The following is a 17,599-nucleotide window of genomic DNA, read 5'->3' on the forward strand; positions in this document are numbered from 1 at the left end:
AAGCTGCCACAGAGAATGATTTTCTGCTTAAGACTCAATTAAATGATCCTAGCCAACACGACCTAATTTTCTCTAATACCAGCCCTGAGCTGCTTAGAGTAGACCATGATTTCCATAATGTGCTATGTATAGTGTGAAGGTATGCATGTGCTGGCATGCCTCGCTTGCGTGTAGATTTGCACATATTTTCCGTTCACGACCATGCAGAGAAAATTTTAATTTGTACGTGTGATCCTTCTCACTTGGCTAAGATAGGTATTTAGCAGTTTAGCTGTGAAACTGGGTTCTGCAGACACTTTTCAGATTCTTCAATAAAACAGAAAAGTCATGTAAGAGAAACTTTCATCTGTAAAAATGTGATAAAAATGTGATTTCATACACTCATTAACATCTTTTTATACCTTTTGCTAGTTTTATGTTTTTATCCTAAGTCTTTTTTCTATAGCTAACGTGTTGTTATTGATCTCTATGTCTTTGATTTTATTGTGAAGCACCTTGAGGAGAATTTATGAATGAAAGGTGCTGAATATATCAAATGTATTATTATTATTATTATTATTATTATTATTAGTTCCTTAGATGTGGCAGATTTTTTTAATCCTGATCCATTAATTATTCTCAAGGAAGTTTGGGAAAATGTCAAATTCATTTTGGCGGAAGTGATAAACTATCTTTATCTGTTGTAAAGTAAATGTTGGCCTGTTTCAATTTTTCACATCTGGTTTATCATCTGACGTCACTTTTTTAAAGAGCATAATCACTTTGTTCCCTAGGATCAGAAGTGCTTCTGTTTGTTATGATTATTATGTTATTTTGACCCATATGACCCACAACAGCGTCTATTGTTGTGTTTAATGCCTGCTACTCTGTTTGAGTAGATGTAAAGTGTCGTAAAGCTGTTCCTGATGTACTTGACTGGTCTTGTCCTGTTAATTATAAGAACTCAGAGCACTCAGTTACATTATTATTGATAATAATCAAAAAACACTGTTAATACGTTCACAGACATAAGAGTTCAGAAGAGGACGAGTTGAAATAACAACAAGAGACAGCGCTGTAAATATAAATGCATGAAAACCATAAACAGCACATTTTTTCCGAGGTCAGCTCTGAAATTGCACATGCGATTGTGTGCGTGTGTGTGTGTGTGTGTGTGTGTGTGTGTGTGTGAGTGAGTGAGTGTGTGCATTTGTGTGTATTCAAACTTAGCCACTGCAGCACATTTTACCCCTGCTGTGGGAAACAGTTACATAAGCTAAACTTGACCCTGATACTTCTCCTCCTCTTCCTCCTCTTCCTCCTCTTCCTACTGCTTCGATCTTTATTTCTCATCCGTCTTCCAGCCTCCATTCTCCATCCTGCCTGATGAGATTTATCTAAGCCCACATGCTGAACACCCACTCCCCCAAACACAATACACACATTAGCCTCCTCACATAATGCTCGACAGGTGCTGGATATTTGATTTGGAGTCAGGCCTGTCTCCCTTTTATATCTGGCATCAGTTTACTTTGTTAATAATTAAGCGTATTAATTAAATATTGGTTATTAAATAGTGAGAGTGGCAGGTTGCATGAACCGTGCATCACTGTTGCTGAGCCATATGATTCATCTATACATCTGGTTGTGAGTTCAGTGCAGAGGATCTAAAAACACACACATATACACACATACAAACACAAGCTAAACAAACAGAATAATTCTGCCTGACACAACACAAGGGAAATCAAACCGCTGCCTTTCCCCTGGCAGTGTACAGTCTAAAATGTTTAGTCTCTTCGTTTTACCTCTTCCCGTGCCCTGCAGCAAGGCATGGGAAGACGGGGAGAGGGGGGTTGGTGATGAGGAGAGGAGGACGGGAGGGGGTTGCACTACGTAAAACCCACATAGAGCTGAGAGGTGAGGCGAGGCCCTGGGCGGAACACACTGAGGTTCGTGCAGACAAGAGAAGGGAGAAAGGACGAAAACAGAAAACATATTGGGCGGCCGGGCTATGAATGGAAGTTCGATGTGGAAGAGTGAGAGAGAGGGAGGAGGAGATAACAACTGAGAACGAGAGAGAGAGGCAGCGAGATGGAGAGACATTGGGGGGTCCTATTGTTTCTGAGCTTTAAGTGGATAAGTAGACATGTGCTCTGGCTGCCGCTCTTCAGGCTTAATTGAGGGAGCCGAGACAAAAGGGGGGAACATAATTATTCGCGCTTTTTTCTCTCAGTCTCTCGTTCCCGCTCTCATTCTTGCAGTATATTAACAGACTGACAGAGTGTGTTAACACAATGGCCTGCAATATAGCAGCTAAAGCATTATCACCACACATACTGTACACAGAGAGACACACACTGAGAAGAAGAACCCTAAAAATATCTTTCTACAGAACACATTGTGGTTAAATTTGTTATCAATAACCATAAAACTCAGACTTTCTGGATTCAAATAGCTTCAAAATCTTCCATATTCCAAGAATACGAGGCTGAGCTTTGTCTCTGGAAGTGTCACTTTACAACACAGTCAGACTGGAGCTCTCTGACTCATAGTGCCACAGTCGCATTGAAAGATGCTCATCACCTATAGGCTCTCACGTCTATCACCGAACACATGAAAACACACACAGGCAGGTAGCTGCATTCCAGCACAGCGGTATAAAGGCAGATGTGATTCCAGTAACGCACACCTGCACCATCCCCAGAGAAATGCGAGCAGGTATTCTGACTCACACACACACATGCTCTCAAACTCTTTGGAAAAATACCAAAGGCCTGTCAGAACAGCCACGGAGCGGGAACACCCTGCTGCCCCCCACCCCCACACACACACACTTTCATCGCCACCGCCAATCTTTTCATCTCTGCACCTGTCTCACCGCTCCACCCAACATGACACACGGCTCAGCTCTGCAGACTGAAACCTCCCATGACGTGAATATGCCCGACTGTGCGACACTGTACCGCGGATTGTGCCAAACAGAAGCTGTCTCATTGCTTTCTTTTCTTTTCTCAGCCTGTCATAGTCTGCGGCACTTCCTGAAACTGCAGCTGAGACCAGACACTGACTTCAGATTATGAAATCGCTAAGCACCTCTGTTAAATACCCGTCATTCCCAAGAGGCAATAACCCGTCATCAATAAGATATGGCTTTTAATAATTCATCTTGAATTTGTGTGGCTTTATTTTGAAATGGCGTTTTTAAAGAACAACTAGAATGACATTCAGGCCCCCACCAAGGACAAGCAGGCTCCTTAAATTCAATCAAGCTGCACCAAATTGCACACACTCATATCAGTTCCCTAAATATGCTCCTTTGTCTTGACGGGTTCTTTCTGGGCCCAAGTCCCGTCCTTCTACCAAGTTTCACGACAATACATTCAGTAGATTTTTCCGTAATCCTGCTGACAAACAGACAGCGGCAAATTGAGTCTTTGGTGCAGCTAATAAATCATGAGAACAAGACTCCATCCATAAATAAGGATAAGGATGACGTGGCTTCCCATCCCCGAGGAATGAAAGTGTTGTTTCAGCCTCGAGGTTTTTCTGTTAAAACGAAATTTAGCTCTTAGTCGAGGATTTTATTCAGTTCCTCAGTGTGTAGCCGACAGTCACTGTGTGTCACACATTAATATCCTCAAAGAGTCCCACACCCGTTTTAAATGGAATAAATATGGTCTTACCTCAGATTATAACAACTAGATGACGGGAAGCTTCGCCCTAAAGCCTGGACGCTTGTATCGTCTCTTTAGATCTGACAATAATCTATTGTGAGGTGACTTGTAGCCTTTAATTATTTAAATAATAGTGCTTCATGCTGTGCTTCTCCTCTATGTCCTTCCTGACTTCCCAATGAGGGATTGACAGAAAATAACCCGACCTCAAAGAGACACTGAGGGTAGAAACAGAAGCGACCAGTCTAGACTCGGCTGTAACCAGATCAGCTCTCAACCTTACACCGACCTCCATGACCTTTCTTCCGCACTCTTGAACCACGACCCCCGCCCCCCCAACCGTGCCGCAAAATCCATCAAGCAGGACTCACCCTTCCCTCAGGCCTTCTTCCCGCAGCTCTTACATACTGTATCATCCCCCCCACCTCCATATAGGGAAGGGAGTGAAGTCGCTGAGGTTAACGTTCTCTCTGGGGGGGCAGACAAAGGAATTTCTGAATGGGAGAGACTTCATTCCTCACAAGTCAAAATAGACTACCATGGGAATCCTGGAGAAGGTTTTATCAGCAAGTCTCCGCACGCTTCACAATCTCACACTTACTACACACTCGCAAACATGCACGTATGAACACTGCAGCTTCCTCGTGGCAAAGCTGCTTCAAAAGATTTAAAAAACACACGGTGAACACCATGGGAATCAGGACGAGGTGCAGGAAGGCTCAGTGGTCCACACGCAGGAGGATAAGGGACTTATCCTTGGCACATGTCATTAAGTGCACACCTAAGTGTGTGTGTATTGTTCACATATATCTATCTAACGCTGAGATAACAGTGAGATGTGCTCTAAAACCATCCCATTGTAGAGATAGGGGTGCACACTTCACTGCACTCGCTCAGTCCCTCTGAGACGGGACTGTCTCAGACATCACTGGTAGAATTCCCTGGAAGAAGGAGATTAGCTTCTTATTCATCCTTTCGGGATCTGACAAGACATGTGCCACCTCCCCCTTCCCTCTGCTAAAACACACACACACACACACACACACACACACACACACACACTCACACACACAAACAGTGAGCCTGCGAGCACAAGTCCCCGCTGCTGCTCAAGTCAAACAATTTTTTTTTTCTCTTTCTTAAGTGGTGAGAGACAAATTCTAATTCCTTCCTGAAGAACGCTTTCAGAAGAGGGCCAAAGCAAAAAGAAAATGACAGAACAAAGCAGCGAGCGAGGAAAGAGGAGAGTTATTCATTTCTGATGAATTTACTAACAGAGAAGGGTAGAGTAGATATTTATCATTGTGGTGACAATGATATTTTCTCACACAGCACCAAATGTGCCAGAGAGCAATAAAATCACATTAAATAAATATAACATGAGCCTAATGCAGGAGTAAAGAGTGCAGCATCATCTGCAAAAGGTTTTACTGTAAAGTAATTTATATTTTGGGGTCACTGTGTCATCTGAGCATCACGTAAAAAAAAAACAGTGACAACCAGTTCACTCCATTTTACTCCTCAAGTGTCACTAACCTCATTAAATACGCTGCTCCATATTTCCAGGGGCTTACGCTGTACGCTCCTTAACTCAGATTTCAGCCGAGTGTCTCTGCAGCACGCTGCTGTCAGGGATTACCATATTTTGAGGTAAAATCCTCCTACCACTAGTCCGCCATTGAGTGAAAGGCCCATGAGAGTCAATGAGCGTGTGCAGCTTGTGACGCTGTGCTCTGAGTCGCCGAGTGCAACTCCAGCAATCGTCAAATCCATGTATGAATTCAAAGAAAAGGAGATCCCGAAGATTCAAACCCCCTATTATAAGGACGAGTATTAAGGTCAGTCATTTTTCTTTAAGTATTTAAAGAATAACGTTGAAATGTCAAGAATAAACATGAAATACCATTTTGTGAATTATGTCAAAATGTTGAGAATTAACTCAACTCCTCTGGTTCATCAAATCCAGTTAGAGAAGTGGGCAGCTATGTGAGCTGCCAGAGGGAAATCTGATTAACTCACTGTGTCCATGTGCTGAAGGAGAAAGGATTTCCTTCTCACCATTCTGAAGTACAAGCTCACCAATTCACCTATAAGGCAATTTGTTGCTCTAGCATGATGTTTAATCTTGATTCTAGAAATGTTCAGTTTATTATCAGCTTTAAATCTTTACTTTGTTCAAGTTCATTTTCAATGTGATCTAGTTATTCCAGAAATCTTCGTCTGTAGCTCTCATATCTCGAGAACCATTTATCTTATCCGCTTCTCACTTGGAAGGTGAATTCTTAAAGGCCCAATGAGGTGCAGTAACGAATTAGGTGAGATTTGGACAGAGGATATAATGAATATTAATAAAAAGAATAAACAGTAGACCAGTGCTCTGTAGCAGGTCAACGTAAGTGACGTTCAAGATAACGGCAACTGATTCTCCACTTTGGGGATCAGCATCCTGAGTTGAGCTCCACTGAAATTGGAATGAACAGGTGAACAGCTCTTTGTTTAGCAGCTGGACAGATTCTGAGTCCTGCAGCAGGTCTTCACCTGCCGCGGCTCAATCACTGCAGGTTACAGTTTCAGAAAGAAAACCTCAACCAGCATCACCACAGACCACAACAAACAGCCCATTCCAGACTGAATCAAAAAAATGCTAAACATAAAAAAAAGTCTTCTTCTGTTTGTTTTCTTATGCCTGGCCCCAAGATACATTTTTATATTTTTATTATAACATAATATTTACTCTATTCTCCCACTTGTTCTGAGATGAAGGAGGAAATCATGAGGTACTCTGTTGTACGTTTCTATGCCACTTGAAACCCTCTTGTTGATACAGTATATCTATGAATAAAAAATGATAAACTATCACTTACTTACTGTTGTGTTAATAAATCAACTCCCTGCTTTGCTCAGCCTCAATCAACACTCGCTCATCCTCACGAAGCGGTGATTGCTCCGACAAGTCGTCAAAACCAATCAGCTGAATATTGATGTGTTGATTTGCGGTTTGCCAATATGTGTGAGGCAGTAAAAAGAAGAAGAAAAAAAGAAGTGTTTAATTATTCAGGAGGAGAGGGACGAGACACTGCCTGTGCTCCAGATTCGGCTGGTAACCGTAGAAACCCTGCGGCCCGAGACGCAGCCGCGGGGACGACCGTCTGTGAGCGAGGGACAAAGACAGAGAAAGACGTTTTAAGAAAGAAGGAGAGCGCTGTGCGGACGTGGCAGCACATTTAAATTTCTTGAAACGACTGCTGGGCAATGGCATGCAACAATTTTATGAGACAGCAGAAATCCTCCAGTCTGTCTCATCCATAGCCAATACCAGCGTTTTCCCCTCTGAGCAAGTCCATCAATCTCTGTATCTTAGGATCAATACATCATACAGACTCCCTTGGTATTAAGGCTCAGTTCAAAATAAGGGGCAAGAACAACAAGGAAGACAAAGTGCTTTTGTTTCTTCTATTGTCTGTTTACCACTGTGATGTGTGCAAGGTGCTGTTATTCAGTTTCATCAAAATAAGAGATACATTCCTTTCAGCAATAATGTTCAGACTGCTGCTTATAATCCTGAAATTATAAAGTAGGACACAAGCTTTTTGTAGCGTCTTGCAAAAGGACTTCCTCCATTATTCCCTAACTTAGCTATTATGGGTTGTTAAGCGTCTAAGATTTCAAGGGTTTCACGATGGAAACTTTAAGAACTAAAATGTCACTCAGTAGAGTGTGTACTTCCACCAAAGCCCAATTGTCCCCTTATCCGGATCCGCACTCAGTTTTAATGGCTTCTTTCCTGACCCATACTCTATCCTTCGCTTAAAGTTGCAGTAATCCGTAATTTGTGCAATCTTGCTTAGAAACAAACAAAGGAACATGGGTAAACTAAGAGTATGATTGAAAGTCCATTTTAGGAGTTTCCATTCTTTCCTGCCAAAGAGGGAAAATACCGAATCATGGCATCAAATATCATCTTCAGAAATTCATACCAGTTAAACTCTGGCATTACAACAGATTCAGACACCCTTAGACAAACACAGACAGGTGTGAATGAGGCCAAATTGGCAGGATGGGTTAGTGCTTCCTATTTCTCTATGTGCAGACTCGAGAGAAAGCAAAATAACAGGGCGGATGGGTGGGGGCGAAAGAGAGGGATAAGAGGGGTTTAGGCAAAAGGTAGACTGATTAAGGTGGGAGTTTGAGACAGGGGGAAGGGGGAGTGGGATGAGAGCGGCGAGAGGGTCTGATGATGGTGTTGAAAGGGGGATGAGAGGTTGTTAGAGCGGGTGGAATCGAGTGCGGGGCCACAGGTAGACAGACAAATGATGTGTGCTGGGGTGGAAGGAGACACGAGAGGTAAAGAGGCGGAGTGGTGCTGATAGGTCCTGAGGGGCTGATGGAGACGGATGTTGTGCCGGGTGCGAACAGGCGGGAATTGTTGTTATTAATGATATGACCGAGTACGACCGCGTGGAGAGAGATACAGGAGAAGTTACAGCTGGATTTTCAAGGGAAATTGCTGTTTGCTATTGGGCCTTACTATATAGTGAATGCACTAATTGATAAAAAAAACTGTTTGCCTTCTTATTGGTCTCTATAGAGGAACAACATTTATATTTCCACACAAACATGAGGAGGATTTTCCAGATTGATTTAGATGTTTACAGATGTTTTATGGTAAATCAACTGTAATCATTTAGCACCTTGCTAATCTTGTCAATCACGTAAAGCACACACATAAGTCTCATTCACACAAACAGACTTTCAATATACACACATAAATACTTTGGATCATTATGGGTTGAGTTACGTTCTCTGTATGAGGACTAGAGTATCGTACCCCAACCTTTTGGTTTGTGGATGACTCTCTCTACCCCCTAAACCACAGCTGCTATATATAAATATAACTGTTTTCCCAATAATCTAGGTTTGCATGAAATATAAATTAAAGAGTAAAAATTTAAAAAAATAACTTAATGGCACCTGCCTAGACTGCGATGATTAAATATTAAATACTGCAACCGTGCAACGTGCAGATATTAGCTCACCCTGATTTTAATCACCTTGTCAGAGTATTGCAAAGGCAGTTTCGTAAGACACAAACTCTTATCACTTTATTAATTAAGAAAACTGCTGAGGCCCCCGCAGAACCTTTGTAGTACAACCAGGGAGCCGGAGAAAAGGATTAAGTGTGACCGCACAAGGACAGGTAAGGAGAGAAAGTGGAGAGGAGGGTGCCATGGGAGAGGGAGGAAGAGCAAAGAGATTAAAGGATGAGGAGTAGAGAGACACAATCCATAACATTATAAATCTGACAGAGAGGGGGGAAGCAGGTAATGTTAATAAAGGTGTTAGAGGCAGAGGAGGACAGGGGGAGGGGAGGGAGGAGAAGGGGAAGTTATCTTAGTGCATCCCTGCACCTGAGTCAACAGCGGCGCTTGCAGACAAAGTGCACCCTTGAAGAAGGAACAGGAAACAATAGTGCAGTGAGGGATGGGGGGGGGGGTAAGAAATGTTCAGCAAGAATGTGACGGACAAACAGCAGATCACTGTCTCTGCGTGTCAGGCCAACAACAGAGGATCCAGACAATACAGAGTCAGCCTGGGGTACAGACTAAAGATGGAGACATTTCTGAGAAAAACCAGACACAAGCCTGAGAAGCATCAACCCGAACATGATATGGTTAACGTTAGCTGCACAGATTAGTATTGCTCTGTCACTGATTGACATGTGCTTTGTGAAAAATCAGCCCAGCCAACCCGACCAACTTGACTCAAACTTAATGATAATTTTTTTGTATTTCTGTCCCCGGCCCGTCCGGTCACATTAGGTCCCAATGGGCTCGGGTCAGGTCTCCACACACAGCATTTGATTGTAGATACCATATTAAGAAGCATAAAAACCTCTTCTCTCCTGTACTTTTCAGGAAATCATTTTTTTGGTCAGCTGTTTACCGCAAAAAAACACCCTCCCTTTACTCACTTCTTCATTTCTGTATAATACGCTCACACATATCCTTATTCACAGTCATGTGTGGCTGATTCAGAGAATGGGGGACGACCTACGCCCAGAATGTTGCATCATTGTTCTGCAAATTACAACCACAATGAACTGCTTTAGTGATCGTAACACACAGTTGGTCAGTTGACCAAAGAGATTAAGACTAAAGAGCCGGAGATAAGGACTGAGACTAATAATGATTATTATCATCATCAATCTGCTTTTCTCTGCGTTAGTCAAATTCTAAGAAAAAAGTCCCCAAAAAATGTCTGTGTTGGTGAAAGCTTCAGTTGTGTTAGAGAATACCAGAGTCTAGATACAGTATTTTTCAGGAATATAGTCTTTCATGTATCTGCTGTATGTAATAATAGACACAATAGTCAAATGAAAAAACAACCTGGGGCGCCCGGTTGCTTGAATGGTCTCTTAGAGACTTAAGTTCTCTGCAGCAAACGGTGCCAACTTGCAGCTCTTTGCTACTTGTCTTCCCAGCTCTCTGTTCCCCTTTAGGCTTAAAGTCTGTCATAATGAAACATGCCCTGCCCAAGAAAATACAGCAAACAGAAATCAACATATGACTTGTGATCAAAATCAGGCAGCAAAACTCTGCATTTTTTCTTTTCCCGATAACCTTTTTTCAAAGCAGCATCTTCCCTGGAAAGTACATTTCCCTGCTACTCATCAGTGTATGAATTATTAATGTTGTAATATTAAAATGTATGCCAAATTCTGGTTACTAAGAAGTTTTTTTAAATGGTTGTTGAATCATCATAAAATCTCTGGATACATCTAATAAGATCTCCTCCTTTCCTTGTTATCCTGTAGGATTTCAGCCTGTAAACGATGTCTCGTGTCAGTAACAACGAGACACGGAAGTCAACAGCATGTCGGCATCGGGGCTTCTCTTCAGTGGACGGGTCGGATCTAGGTCAATTGGTCCATTTCCTGGGAGTCGGGCTCCAGTGCGGACTTGAGCTCCGGGGTTATTGTTTGGGTTCTGAGTGGCCACGGTGAATAGAGGCTCTGCACTCAATGCATTAGTGACCTGTATAAGCACCACACGACTCACTGACATCTGAGTGCAGGCCTGAGGAGAGCGGACAAAGGCAATGTGACCACACACACACTCAGACCTAAAAGCTAATGCACCACAGGACAATAACAAAAACACCCAGTCCAAGAGAAACCTTATACGGCACTCACCACAGGGTTTTGTTTTATCCCCAAAGAAACTCGATCCATAGAACAAAAATAAAAAAGGTGCAGCTCTGCCCGTAAGCTCTTCACCCTTTGCCTTCGCGTTTGTTGCATGCAGACGTATTCACATACATATTCACACATGCACACACTCAGAAATGCACTCACAGGCTGTTGGAGACTCGTACGATCCCACCGCATCACTTCCAGGTCAACAAGCAGGAACGCGGAGTGTGACTATGTGATGAGGAGCGAGTCGCTGGCCAGATCCGCGTTTCTCTTTAACTAACTCTCCAGCTGACTGAAACTAATGTAATGTGTGGGGCTTGAAAGGAAGGATGGAGTGGAGGGGGGAAGAGGAGAGGAGACTATGTGGCCTCTGCTTTTATTACACAGTCACATGGACGCACGCTCTGGACAGAGAAACACACAGTAGAGGGTGTAAAGATTTCTCTCAACACACCCCAGGAAGGCCAAATCTCTCCAGCGCAAACAGAGCATATAAACACTAACTTTGAAGACACTCTTTGCATTCGCACAGTAATCCCTCCTTTAAATCCGTACTCAGCACTTCACACACGGCTGTATTTCCACTCGCTCACTCTGAAGTCTAAACGCCGTCTCCCTGTCTTAACATCCTCTTCCTGTTCAGGTAACGCGTCTTATCTCAGCACATACTGGTTTAATCATCTCCAAATCTCAACAAAAGTGTCTTCTACCTTTTTCAAGTCACACTTGTATGAAATAATAAATATCACAGGCACTGCCAGCATCCTCTGTTGATCACTCATGAAACGATTTTACACATAATCACCTTTAAAACGCTTATTTATACGTTGTTCTTCTGTGTTGAGGGAACCCAGAAATATCTGAAGATGCAACCAAAACAAAGATGAAGATGCCAGCATACAAACAGTGGCACGCACGCACGCACACTGATGTGTGGGCTGGAACGCAACACTGATCACAGATAATGGGCAGACATGACAGGGATTGCAAAGCTGTCAAACCAAGAGAGGAAGGATGGAGGGATGATGGAGCAAGAGACAGAAATAAAGAGAGATAGAGGGAGGAGTGAAGGAAGGAAGGAACTCCCAATTCATCAGCAGCCACAGGAGACAAAAAGGCGAGGAAATGAACGAGGACACATGCCAGCTCACGTCAGCTATGAGACACCCCTCCCCCGGTCTGGACCCCTGCTCAAACTAGCGGCATCCCCTTCATCTTCTCCCACGTCTTGTGCTTCCCATCAGTGGGTCGATGTTCAGGAGTCTGGCACCAAAACAAAATGTTCTCCAACGTGACGACGTGCACTCTCCCTGGCTCATGAACCTTGCAATCCTGCTCAACCAGACGAGTGACATTGCTAAATGTACGCACACAAGCCAACACGTCAGCGTGACATAGTGGCTTGTTCTGCCTCTCCTGTCGTGTTCAGCTTCTCACATCTCACAAAGCTCATGCTGAAGGCCAAGACCAAAGAATAAAGACGTCCAAACACACTGATGATGATCCTCAAACTGATAAATAAAACATAAATGTCATGACAATTCCCACGTGGTTTGAGATCCTTGCGTAATTATGTCATCTGATCTTTGCAGTTGTTTAATGGCCGCCACCACCTTTATCTCAAAGTGCCTCACTCCTAATATCCAGAAATCTTCCTTTGTGCCAGTTTAATGGAAATTTTGGAGCGATAACTTGTGACCAATCTTTCCTGGTAGCCGTCAACAAAAGGAGCGCTCTCCCCAGTTTTATGTGAGAAGTCAGGAACCATCCCCTTCCTTTCTGTCATCTACACAACAAAAGGATTTCCCTCTACTATCACATCCAGAGAATGGAAAATAAAGTCAACACGTCTTTCCATCCTCAGCTGCCAGCTTTGTCATGGTTTCCCCAAAAACATTTTCTGGCTGATACTGGTCTGCGGGTGAAGGGAATCGGGAGAGTGAGCGACAGGGACACACAGACACACACACACAGAAACACACACAGAAGACCCACAGTCGAACACAAACATTTAAACAGCTTGATTGCATGTGGGGAGATGGGCGCTGGGGGCTGCATAAGCCCCATATTTGCTTAACAGCAAAAATAAGTGGACCTCTGAGGAAGAGGGATGAAGTGTTCTCGAAGCAACGGTTAGAAAACAAGCGACGCAAAGATGAGATGAGAGAGCGGGAGAGAGAGATCATCTCCTTTCATGTTAATTGCATCATCCCTTTATCATATTCGCCACATGCTCTTCAAACTGCATCTTATGTGCTGGATCTGTAATCGTAAAGAGAAGCCCATCGTCCGACCTGACACAAGGTCACAAGAGTCTTACTGACTGTAGAGGAGAAAGATGTGGGAGTGTTTACAGTAAGCTGGAGCTCCCTGTTGTTAATGAAGGTGAGGCTGATTCTTTTCTTGCATTAGCTGATGCATGAAGCGTTTCAAAAGCTTTACATGAACAGATCAAGGGATAAATCTGACTTAGATATTTGTTTTTATAGTATTCACTACATTCGGTTGCAGAATATCAGCTAGTGTGATTGTGTTGTGACCTGTGAGCCGTGACCCAGTACAGGAGCCGCCTCCTTCTGCAATTGTGGGTTTAGTAGCCCACGAAAGAAGTGGCCCTCCTGGGTCACGTAGAGAGTCCAAACTGAAATTAACAGTCTGGTCATCTGAGGATTTCCTATTTGCATGACTAGCTCTTATTGTAGTATTGTTAGCTACTGAGAGTCACTCACCAGCTCAGCAACCCAGATAACTAGACAGCTAGCTATAGCTTCATCGCCAGCATGCAATTAATCCTGGGATAGGTTGACATGGGAGGGATCCACCAGTTGGATCCATCATTACTCAGGATTTAGAAGGATGCATTTTGTCAGCTGCTCTAAATTGGACAGCCTAGTTGGGACGGAATTGAGTGTACTTGACCTTCATCACATCATGACCAGATCTGCCTAAAATAAAAAATCGGGCCCAGAGTCAACGAGTAAATGTTGGGGTTTATGGTCCAAATAAAGGGTTGGATGTAAAGTACCCGTGTCATGGTTTTAGTTTCAGTTTGCGAGCACGAACCCAACATCCGACTTAGAGACAAAAACCGGCACCTGATTGTGGCTGTTTACGTGAAGCTGGACGTGCAAAGAAGAGGACAAATTCCACCGGTATCTGCCCTGAAGGTGAGCTGACTTAGCATGAGAGCAGTGTATCAATCTGGGTCAGTATGCACAATATAAAGACACACACACATACACACACACACACACACACACACACACACACACACACACAGGGATCACTTAATGGATCCCCATCCCCCTCTCTTGACACACACACACAATATTAGCTTACTGTACACATGGTTGTGTGGATGCACACACTCATATTTGTCCTAGATACACACGTGTACATGGAGTAAATGGACACACATTCACATAAACCTGAATGAGCAATGTGTAACACTATATGATATGATGGCTCCACCCCCCCTTAACAGCCGCAGGCGTTCACAAAGTCTTTGTCAAAAAACACACATAGACATACACACACACACACACACACACACACACACACACACATAGGCAGTTTTCTCTGCCACTATAAATCCTTTCACAGATCACTTCACTCAAAACACCCTGCCAATATTCAACTTCCTTGTGGCAGCAACTGAAGCAGTGAATTGTAGCAAGAAAGATAACATGAAGGAAAGATAAGAGAGAGAGAGAGAGAGCGGGAGAGGGAGAGAGAGAGTGGGAGGGGAGGGGAGGCGGAGATTGATCGAAAGGGAGAGGGCGAGAGAGAGAACTAGTTTGAAATGTCTACTCTCATATTCAAAACAAACTCAACGAGTACAGGTGAATGATAGAATGAGCATTTTCTAAAGCTTCATTGTACAGTTAAGTAATTGTGTTGTTGGAGTGAGTTGGGGACGAATCATAGTATTTTTAGACCTTATGAGGGTTTCGTGAACAGATTCCCAAAGTAATCATTCTGCCTTTTGTTGTTACTAAATCCCAACTATATTTTCTGACTTTCAATTTGATTTAGTTGTTGTAACCTGGACTTGGCTTACCTGTAAATACTCCCTCATAAGTATTTCGAAATTTGACCAGCGACTCTGTCTACTTTGCTCTATTAGATACTTCTGCATCTTGTTTTCTTACTTCTCTAAAGAAAGAGCATGAAAGTGTGGGAGGCGAAAGGACAGTGGAGACTTTGTGCCCTTTGACCCCTCGTAATTCTCTGGCTGTCTGAATGCCTGAAGATGACCTAGCACATCCATGGACATATAAGTGACAAATGCTGAATGCATACGAAGTATTCAGAGGGAGGCAGGTAAAAGTGCACATGTTCCTCTTTTGTTTTTGTGTCTACTTTATCTCACAGCTCGTTCGTTATCCCTCACTCTGTGTTGTTGGCTACAGTCCAGTCGTCTGCACCTTCAACTGCTGCTCTCCTCAGTAGCTCTTATGTCTCCCCCTTGTCTGTAGTCGTGGCTTTAATATAAGTAGGCTAATGTCTTTATCAGACCCAAGTCCCCCATTCTTCCTTTTACATTGTGCACCTTTGATGGAAATGTTGAGGACTGATTTGCACTAGACTGCCACGGCTCTTTAACACACTTTCGAAAAAACTCACCATTAAGTGCCACTTGACTTTGTGAACCGCGGAGTAATCTCACTTTATTTCGAGTGAGGCTATTTGTCCTGCAGCTCTGATGTAAAAGCTGGAAATCAAACACACACAGTAATGTACTACAGTACCATCACTGTGCCCTTCGAGCAGTCTGCTCATGGGGAAACTTCAGGTGCCGACAGGCCGACCGGGCTCTTAAGGTATTTTTGTTATCACTGCATTACCTCGAGAAAAGGAAACCAGGCTGAGTCCCAGAGAGAGCATTAATGATTGATAAGAACTTTTAAGAACACAAGCCCCGTAATGCAGGATAGGGTCTGAACAAAAGGTCGTCCAGGATCTATTTTGTGCACTATAAAATTTACATGTATTTGTGAGAGAGAGGAGAGTGAGAGGGGAAAAAGTGGGAGTGGAACAGACCAAACCTCCACACAGTAGTAGACTGTAGTAACTACACAGGGTCACATTGTATAAGAGAGTTGTACGTTGGTGTACAGACGTTAGAAAACACACACATGTACACACATTCACACTTACTCTAAATAAAGATGCTCAACATCTCATTTTTTCTGGCTCACACATTCATATAAATCATCAGAAATCCTCTAAAAACACCCACAACATAAAAACCAGTTAAACCTTAAACATCCAACCAACTCTCTCCATCCCTGCCCATCTCTGTCAAGCTCCACAAACAGTCTAGAAAACAAGAAGCTCTTCTCTTTACCTGCGCTTGTGCTCCACGTCTGTGAGTGACGGTAAATTATCCTTGTGGAGGTTTCAACACTGACAGCACGTGTCCTCTCTGAAGGGGGAATCCTTTGCATCAGTGAGACGTCCCCTTCACTCTACACACACACATGCTGCCTCTCGCACGGCCAAACCAGACTGAAGGCTGTGGAGAGGGTGTGTGAGCTGCCTGAGTCTGAGCCCACCCTCTTTTCTGTGACTCTCCTGCAAGCACTAACCCTACCCTCCTCCTCCCTCTCTCTCTCTGTCGCTCTCGCTCTCGCTCCCTCTCTCTCTCTCTCTCTCTCTCTCTCTCTCTCTCTCTCTTGCTCTCTCTCGCAGTTCCCTCTCTCTTTCACTCACTCACTCCAATTTCACCTCCCCCCGGCTTGCCAATTGACTGCCAGCATGCGAGCGGGGTCTGTGCCTCTAAGCCTTTAGATGTCCCTGTCCTCTTTTTAATTGCTGGCTCTCTGGCCTGCAAAGTTCTGCACAAAAACAAAGACACACAGATACAGTGGACACACTCAGCCGTGCACCAAAAAAAATCAGGAGCGTTTCAGGGGACTTTCAAAGACCCCATATCGGAGTAAAGAAACACGACAACAAGCCACATCAGTAAAATTATCAGGCATTTCTTTAAGTATCACAATAATAGACAAAATTTAGACTGTGCATTCTCATAAAATCATAGTAAAGTAGTAATGTTTAAGTGCACATCATACGCACACATTTAGACATTCTAGTCTTCAACAAAACCTATAGAATTATGATGTTTCTGGCAGAAAGGTAGTTGCACGGGTCCTCTTTATATGGGTTTTACCATGGTGATATTGCAGTCGCCTGTACTTAACCCCTCTCAGCTAGGGGCTCCATGCAATAACCTGCTTTGCCCATACCATTGCAATACCCCGGCATACAATTAGAATATATAGATTTAGATCTAAATTAGTATTTTTCATAGATAAAACAAACTAACACAGTGAAAATAGGGAGGTATGAATTTTTTTTAATATGTTTTGACTTGCAAATTTCGATACTCAAGGATAAAGAAATGAGTAATCATCCAGGAGCGTCTGTAGGTGATGTTATGATGCTGCTACACATATGTCTTTGTCTTTCTTTCCTGTTTTATGATTTTGACCCAACAGGCTTTTTGTAAGAGGAACTTCACATTAAAGAACACACCCACAACTGGTATTTTTTTGCATATCAAAACGAACTGTAAGCTTGAAACGAGCTGTTTGAACCGCCCTCCAACAGGTTTGAATGATTCTGATTCAAACAGTGACTCAGTTTAATGGGAATAAAAATAAACATATCCACAAAATCTGTGGGGTCACAACTGACTACTGCACTGTCCCTTCCAGACTCAGCATATTCTGAAGACTCACGT

The 17,599-nt window shown here is 43.3% G+C and overlaps 1 protein-coding gene across 3 annotated transcripts in view; it reads right to left on the reverse strand.

The window, feature by feature from the left end:
• The window catches only part of LOC128457026 (rho guanine nucleotide exchange factor TIAM1), a 53,758-nt gene extending 37,345 nt beyond the window's left edge, over window positions 1–16,413 (reverse strand). Inside the window, exon 1 of one of the 3 annotated variants that reach the window (XM_053441513.1) lies at window positions 16,202–16,413. The gene's annotated coding sequence lies outside the window, so the exon portion shown is untranslated. Of the gene's footprint in view, window positions 1–12,002; window positions 12,179–16,201 lie in introns of those variants that run through there. The other 2 variants (XM_053441512.1, XM_053441514.1) reach the window with 2 other exon arrangements.
• Window positions 16,414–17,599: the final 1,186 nt, after the last annotated feature.

The sequence above is a fragment of the Pleuronectes platessa genome, chromosome 15 (assembly GCF_947347685.1).
Source record: "Pleuronectes platessa chromosome 15, fPlePla1.1, whole genome shotgun sequence".
Classification (NCBI taxonomy): Eukaryota; Metazoa; Chordata; class Actinopteri; order Pleuronectiformes; family Pleuronectidae; genus Pleuronectes; species Pleuronectes platessa.